The sequence below is a fragment of the Biomphalaria glabrata genome, chromosome 11, assembly GCF_947242115.1.
Source record: "Biomphalaria glabrata chromosome 11, xgBioGlab47.1, whole genome shotgun sequence".
NCBI lineage: Eukaryota > Metazoa > Mollusca > Gastropoda > Planorbidae > Biomphalaria > Biomphalaria glabrata.
In genome coordinates, this window is record NC_074721.1 from 14,006,459 (window position 1) to 14,014,086 (window position 7,628).

Below are 7,628 nucleotides of genomic sequence, written 5' to 3' on the forward strand. Positions count from 1 at the left end.
TATAAGTATCATCACTTCGCATTTTCAAGAGTGTCACTTCTGTCATATTTTATATTTTATATTTATTGCATTTTATTTGTAATATTTCATTGCAGGAATTTGTGATTAACATAGGCAGACACCACATTCCTTTAGCACTCTTTCCTATAACCGGCGACTCACTTTCGCTAACCCACTTTCTTTAATTCTAGCTCGACCCTATTATCCATTCTATCTGCCCCTCCACCATCCTAGTACCTCTCATTACCCACCCCTCATCATTATGGCCAGCGGCACTCGCTCCAAGACTGAACCTGACCGCAAGCAGCGGATAGCAGATATCATGGATGAGGCTAAATTGTTTAGCGACGCAGAGCAGAATGAATACATTAAGGGACGACTTGCTGCTCTTGATAGAGAGGAACAGGAAAAACATGCAAGGGAGCATGAGCTAGCAATGAAGGAAAAGGATAATGAAATAGCTATTGCTAGAGAAAGAAAGGAAGCTGAAATAGCCATTGCTAAAGAAGTCACAGAGCGAGAAAGAGAAAAAGAGCAACAAATAACGGCGAGAGAAAAGATAGCCGCGGACAAAGAGAACGAGGCCGCCCGCCAGGCTTCTTCTGAGTCTCGCCCAGCTAGCCCAGCATCCCTTCAAAGTGCCTTGAACGGTCTACCCCACATGCCAATGGAGCACTTTGACGACAAGACAGAGAACATCGAAGTTTATCTTGTCCGTTTTGAGGAAGTAGCACGCTTTTACGGTCTGCCAGAGGAGAAATGGTGCTTCCGGTTATCCCAATGCCTCCGAGGCAAAGCCTACGAGGTTTACTCCAAACTTCCCTCCGGCCGGCGAGAGGACTACCCAGCCCTCAAGCAGGCGCTACTCGTCCAGTTCGAGTTGACCGCCGAGGCCTACCACAAAAAGTTCAGAAGTTCCCGCCTCGAACGCAGAGAGACCTACGGCAACCTCTGCGAAAGGCTGGACAAGTACCTTGTCAGGTGGCACGCCCTCAGCCAATTGCCAGAGACTTTTGATGGCCTAGCATGCCTCATCCTCTCTGAGCAACTGTTGGAATGCATGTCCCCAGAGGTCAGAGTTTATGTCAAGGAGCAACAAGCAACTGCACCCGCTGACATAGCTTCCGCCGCTGACCGGTACTTGAACGCCCGTAAGGACTTAAAAGGTAAAGCAACCGCGACAGACCAGCAAACAGACCAACCAACTTCCCCTGCTCAATCCAACCTTCCTCCTAAAACTCCCCAGCACAGCCAGGCACCAGGCCGGCAATCAGCCCCTAATAACCACAGTAACCGCCCCAACCACCTGTCTCGCTATAACCAGGCTAACTACTCTCAGCGTGACTTACGTCATAGCGCGCGTGACAGTAGACCCACTCCACAACGGCAGCAGCAGGCCCCACGGACCCTATCTACGGTGACGCCAGTCTCTCAACCCTCCGCGATCGATTCTTCTGACCAACCGGAGGAGGACACATACTTCGTCTCCACGATGGCCGTGGTTCCTCAACCCACTGCCATTGATCTCGGCCAACCAGAACTCCCACCAGTGCTACCTCACCCCATCTCATCTCCCCCGGGAGTAGAGAACATTCTGGCCAACGGTGTCGAAGTTTTGGGCCTATACGACTCAGGCTGTTCGTTCGGCGCGGTTATCAATAAGAAGCTGATTGACCCATCGGATCTCACTGGTGGAACAGTGATAATCCAGTCCATAGACCGTGGCACTCCTCCGCAGGTTCTACCTGTCGCGAGGGTACACGTGGAGTGCAGATACGTACATGGCACCATTGATGCCGCCGTCATGGACACGCCAGTGTATGATTTCATTCTAGGCTCCAAATATGTCCCTCTTGGAGTAGTCCATAAGCCATACTTCTCTCTGCCCGTCGGTAGATCGACGAAGCAGAAACGTGGCAGCAACCAGCAGGTTGGAAGCCCTGGTCGCCACACTAACACGCCTAGTCCCGACTCATCAGCGAATCTCAAACCACTCCACCCTGGCATTGACACTGCTAGGAAGTCACGAGTTAAAGTGTGCCCGCGCACTCGTGAGGATCTACTTGACCCAGGCTACTCCGCCAAAATTAAACGACATTCCTCTGACATTGACAGTGTCAGAATGCCCCGAGGTAAGATGAACCCTTGCTCTCGCGGACTCACTCCTCTTCATGGCTTTTCAGCCACCATTCCGAATCAACCTCCCCCTGGCATTGATAGTGTCAGGAAGTCACGAGGTAAGCCGAACCCTCGCGCTCGTGAAAACACTTTTAACCATGGCCCCTCGGCCACCAATCGTTATCAACCCCGCCCTGGCATTGACCATGTCAGGAAGCCACGACGTAAGCCAAATTATAGCACTCGTGGGGACGTTCTCGAGCAGAACTCCACATTCTTTATCAGGCCACTCTTCCCTGACATTGATCGTGTCAGACGATACCGAGGTAAGCTGACTACTTACTCTCGTAAAGAAGCGCCTCACAGCGGCTTCGGAGGTAAGCCCCAACGAGCACACGTGCCTTGGGCACCCCGCCTAAGCCCCAATCACCCTCCCCAATCCGCCCCAGGAAAGAATTATTACTCACCCAATCGCCCAATCTACTCTCCCGAGCAACCCCATATGTTTCACTCAGGTGACTACATACACAGGGACGGGAAGTAGACCACGGACAAACTTGGACAAACTCTCCTTCTGGCATGGCTATCCCTTTATTTCCAGATTTTTTTTCTAATGCTGTGATAACAACTGATCTTAAAGTTAGAGTGACATCAGTCTGCTCGCACTTTATGGATCTTTCTGCGATAGATCCATCTTGGCGGCGGCGTATGTGACAAGTCAAAAACTCGCTGTCAGAGTCACTCAAATTTATCACAGCATTAATTATTATTATTTATTATTTATTTATTTTATTTTGATTATTTGTCCATCCTACCCCTAAATCATTCACCCGCCACACCTTTTCCTCTCCAGGCTAGACTTAGTTGACCACCTTGGAGATAGCTAAGGCGCGTCCTTTCATTTATTTGCCCTTGACCGGGGCAAAGATAGACACGTTCTCTTTAGTCTTATCCGCGGATGTCCGCCGCGATTGACACCCCCCCCCCCTTTGGGTGGAATGTAGGTCACTCTTCCCCCCACGTCTCTCTTTGATCTAAGAGATTACACGGGTCAATACACCGCGTGGTACTCCAAGGTGTGACTCTTGTCGGACTTCACCCACGTGTAAGCTAATTCTTAGCCTAGGACATTTCCTGTGTCCCACATTTCCCAGGCATATATAAAGTAAATTAAATCGGGCCAGACCCTCTTTCATTCTCATACGAGCTGAGCTATCGAGTCTGGACTATATCACTTATTCTCTCTCCTAGAGGAATACCTGGTGGTAAGCCGAACTTAATCACAAGTTCCATCTTAATTACTCTGTGTATATTTCAATTGGATTTTTATCATGTGTATTTTGCTTAGTTCATTTATATTTAATTAGTGCATTGTGTATTTCTCACTGGCCCTCCCTCAGGTGTCTGCCTATTTATCGGGTTACTTACCTGCCTATTGCCTATTTAGGTGCTTAGTGCTACTAAGCACTGTATTTGCTATCAAGAATCACCTATCGCCTATTTGCCTACTGGCCTATCTATGTGCTTAGTGCTAATCAGCGCTGCACTTGCCTATTTGTTCGATATCAAGAATCACCTACTATTTATGTGCTCAGTGCTATTCAGCACTGCACTAGCTCACTGACCTGCCCATTTGTTTGTGCTTAGTGCTATCCAGCACTGCACTTTCCTATTGAGTATCATCTACCGCCTGCGGAGATCTACTCAACTCTACCACTTGGCGCTATCGGCATTGCCCGCCTATTCGACGGCCCACCTGCCAAGCTATTAAGGCGACGTCCCTATAGACCAGATCTGTGTGAGACGTCATAGCTACGCCAACCCTCTGCAACTCACTGGACATATCCTGTCAACTACGCTGCCCACGGCAGATCAGCTCTGCCCGCAGTAACCTTGTGCCCACGGTATCCGGCCACCCGCCATACTGTGCCCACTACAGATACTAGAACTTGGGACTGAGACTCCACAAGAACTATATCGCCGGCGTCCCTCTATCCGCTAGAGCGCCACCTCCAGCTGCAGAACCTCAAGCCAGGACACAGCCAGCTGCGACATCAACAGGACAACCAGCTAAGTCAGAGGACAAAGTGACATACTCTCTTATTATGTGCAAGAGTGATGATTAAACATAGAATATACCAGAGATAGATGCAAACCCTCCCCCTTTTTATTATTATATGTATATTTATGTAAATAAATATCCTTTATTTTAACTTTTGTATCTATCTTTCATTGCTTTGTCTCGTTGCGTGTCTGCTCCCGATTCACATGCTGATAAGTGGGGGGTGTGATAGCATTAAAAATAATCATCCCCTAGACATAAAACGTGCCAAACACACGTCACATTTCCCCACCTGTCACAGAGGGAGACAACTAAACAAGTGAGTGACAGGTCTCTCACTGACTACCCATGCAAACAGCGGCTCTCCTCTTTACATTGTGTATTAATCTCTCGTTTCACTTTTTTTAACATTAAAGGTACACAGTAGTACACACACATGAGCACATAACCCATTGTTTATGAAGGCACACACATACACACACACAGAGTATAGCAACTCAGATTGGGCATTTATCTATGATGTACATTGGATGGTTGCGTGATCACGCCGTGCACAAATCCGAACTGTCACTGGTTCGAACCCTTCCCGGTTTCATCTCTGGCCCTCCTACAGGAAGTCTGGGATAGGACGTAATGGTTGTCATTTCTATTTTATCAAAAAAATGTCTATGTCATAACTTCGCCGGGAAGAGATTGCTATATCTTAACAACTTAGTCATAATCGGATTTACTTTTAGAAGTCTAAATACGGCACTAGTTATAAACTTATAGTCAATTATAGATCCTATATTTTTTACGCCACTCTCCGGTCATTCAATGTTCAATGTACAATGAGATGGTATTAAAACTTAACCTTCATACATTTATTGTTTAAAAACCAGAGCGAGCATAAGAAACAAGTTAATCCTTTGCAGTGATTAGAAGTAGACATCATGAAGAGAAACCTTTGTGAACAATCTCATTTTTCTCTTTCTTTGCTTTAAAAAAATATTTTTTTTAGATACTGTAATTGCTCGGAACCAAAAAATGACATATTTTCGTATATAGCGGCTGCGACATTGATATTTATTATCAAGAGGTGTGAAGTTTATACATAAGTTTATACATAATCCAGTATCAAGGATGCTATATTGAACCCGACTGTTGCCAACAAAATCAAAACATACAATTCAGAATATGTCAATGCGTGCAGTTGATCTTCATATTAAAACAAGCTATTTGCCCAGAAGTTTTATAAGTTACAAGTGACAGAGGGAAAGTCTATTGCTCATATTGAAATCATTGAGTGCTGCAGGGCTAAAATGTGCAAGAGAATGATTATATACATTGAAGTAAAACCAGAGCCTATCAAAACTTCCTTTAGTTTGTACACCAGATACATTAAAAAGCGAGTATTTCTGACATAGGAACATCCCCAATAGCAACACTGGTATTCAGAAAGTTGTAAAGCTGTTTTAAATCATTAAGGAGTTTAGGTGTAAAGGATGTAATTTAAAATGCTTTGTTAAACTACCGTAAACAAATTAGCGGAAATAAAGAGTAAGTGTCTATTACTGTTATTATATTTTTAGGTTAATCACTTTTCAATTGTTTATGATTTAATACTTGTGAATTATGGTAACTTACAAATAAAAACATTTAAAAAAAAAAAAAAAAAAAAAAAAAAAAAAAAAAAAGCCCACAAAAGAGGCAAGATGGCCCATAAAAGAGGCATATAAAGCCCAAAAAAGAGGCAAAGAAAAGAGGCATAAAGCCCAAGGATTCCTATGATGATAAAGCTAAAACTGAATAGCGCAAATTCTGAGGTTTCCTTTAAAAAAAAAAAAAAAAAAAAAAAAAAAAAAAAAAAGTGTCCCCATTGACTGTGAGCTTGTTTCTCTTTGGTACATGTGTAATACCAAAAAAGAAGTTTTGATTTTATTTCTTGATGCAACCTCCAAACGTGATTGTAATCTAGCGAATATGAACATTTAAAGAATATTTCATCTGGACTGCTAAAAAACGAGTTATAGCAATTAACAATTGTGTCGAAATGAAATGCAATCTTCATTTCATATTAACAAATATGGAGAATTAATTGACTATTTTTTAGTTTATAAAACTCAAGATAAGTAAGCCTTTTTGCTTTTAGAGTGTATCCGCGTATGTCAAAATGAGAACTCTAAAAAAAATACCTTACTTTAAAACATAAAAACGCTAAAATTATTTTTTTAAAGCCAAAGAAAAAAATCAAAGTACTCCGTTATCATATAAGATTGTAAATCTTCAAAATGAATTGATAATATTAAATCTGTCATTATTAACTTCAAAATAGGGACATTATAGGATACATTCTTAACTTCAAATCAAAACTCATCTATGTGTTGCTCTTCATATCAATGAGCCGAATGCAAAGTATATGTAATAAATCAATTATCAACATTTAAGTAGATAATAAAAAAAATGTTTTAATGTTTTTTTAGATTTTGGAAAACTAGATGAAATACTAAATCTCACCTTGGATTCCGACGCAAGAATATCTAAGGGGACCGAACTGCTCTTATACAAGTCCACAAAGTCCAAGTGTAGTGTTAAACGGGAATCAAGGGAAGTGTTGGCGCGAAAATCTTGATGAAATTACTTCCCGAAAATTGCTTGAGTTGGTTCCCCTTCTTTGGTATTGAATAAAAACACACGACTCGCTAATTGTATTTGCTTTTGGCCAAAAGTTCGATCTGACACCAGTTCTTCGTTGTTGTTGTCGTTTCTTTTTACTTTACTCTTGAGAGATTTTCTTCCAACTTTTATTTTTCAATGGCCCCGACTCACGTCTGCGACAGAATTTATACCGCCAGGAAGCGTAGGAACGCATCATCCGACAGTAGGCGGGGAGAGAGATGAAATTAATGATTGGACACACATGTTACTCCCGCGTCTTCCTCCTCTCAAATTTGACTAATTTATTCATACCAATCGTCTCACAGTCTTGTAATTTGCTAGTTATCTAGAGTCTAATTTTTTTTTTAATAAACGGTTATCATTGTATAGGAACTAGAGATATCTAGGTTCAGATATAGGCATGCTTATAAATAATTAATAAAAGAGTAGCGAACGTAGTATGATCGCTGGATATTTCAATTACAAATACTCGTTGGGGCACAGCTACACATTTTTCGATGGTTTATTTGCATTGACTGGACTATTTGAAGATCTCCAGATTACTCTGAGCGTCGGGAATTCTTCTATGCGGTCATCAATTTGCTTAATTCAATTCTTTTTGTGTGGGTTGATGGGCGTCGAAGCCAACGAAAGGGCACCAAACCAAGAATGGGTGATGGTTTTAGGGTCTGTTCGTTAAGGGGAGGCCATGTTGCTGTTGTAGATCGTGACTCTCTGGAGACGCCATCGTCAGTGATGTGAAACTCCTCTGCGGCAGTTTGGGCTTGTTAACTTAACATTGAGAACCTGA

The 7,628-nt window shown here is 42.8% G+C and overlaps 1 protein-coding gene across 1 annotated transcript in view; it reads right to left on the reverse strand.

The window, feature by feature from the left end:
- LOC106054856 (abdominal ganglion neuropeptides L5-67-like) overlaps positions 1-6,983 on the reverse strand; it is a 57,834-nt gene extending 50,851 nt beyond the window's left edge. Inside the window, exon 1 of the mRNA XM_056004574.1 lies at positions 6,677-6,983. The gene's annotated coding sequence lies outside the window, so the exon portion shown is untranslated. The remainder of the gene's footprint in view (positions 1-6,676) is intronic.
- Positions 6,984-7,628: the final 645 nt, after the last annotated feature.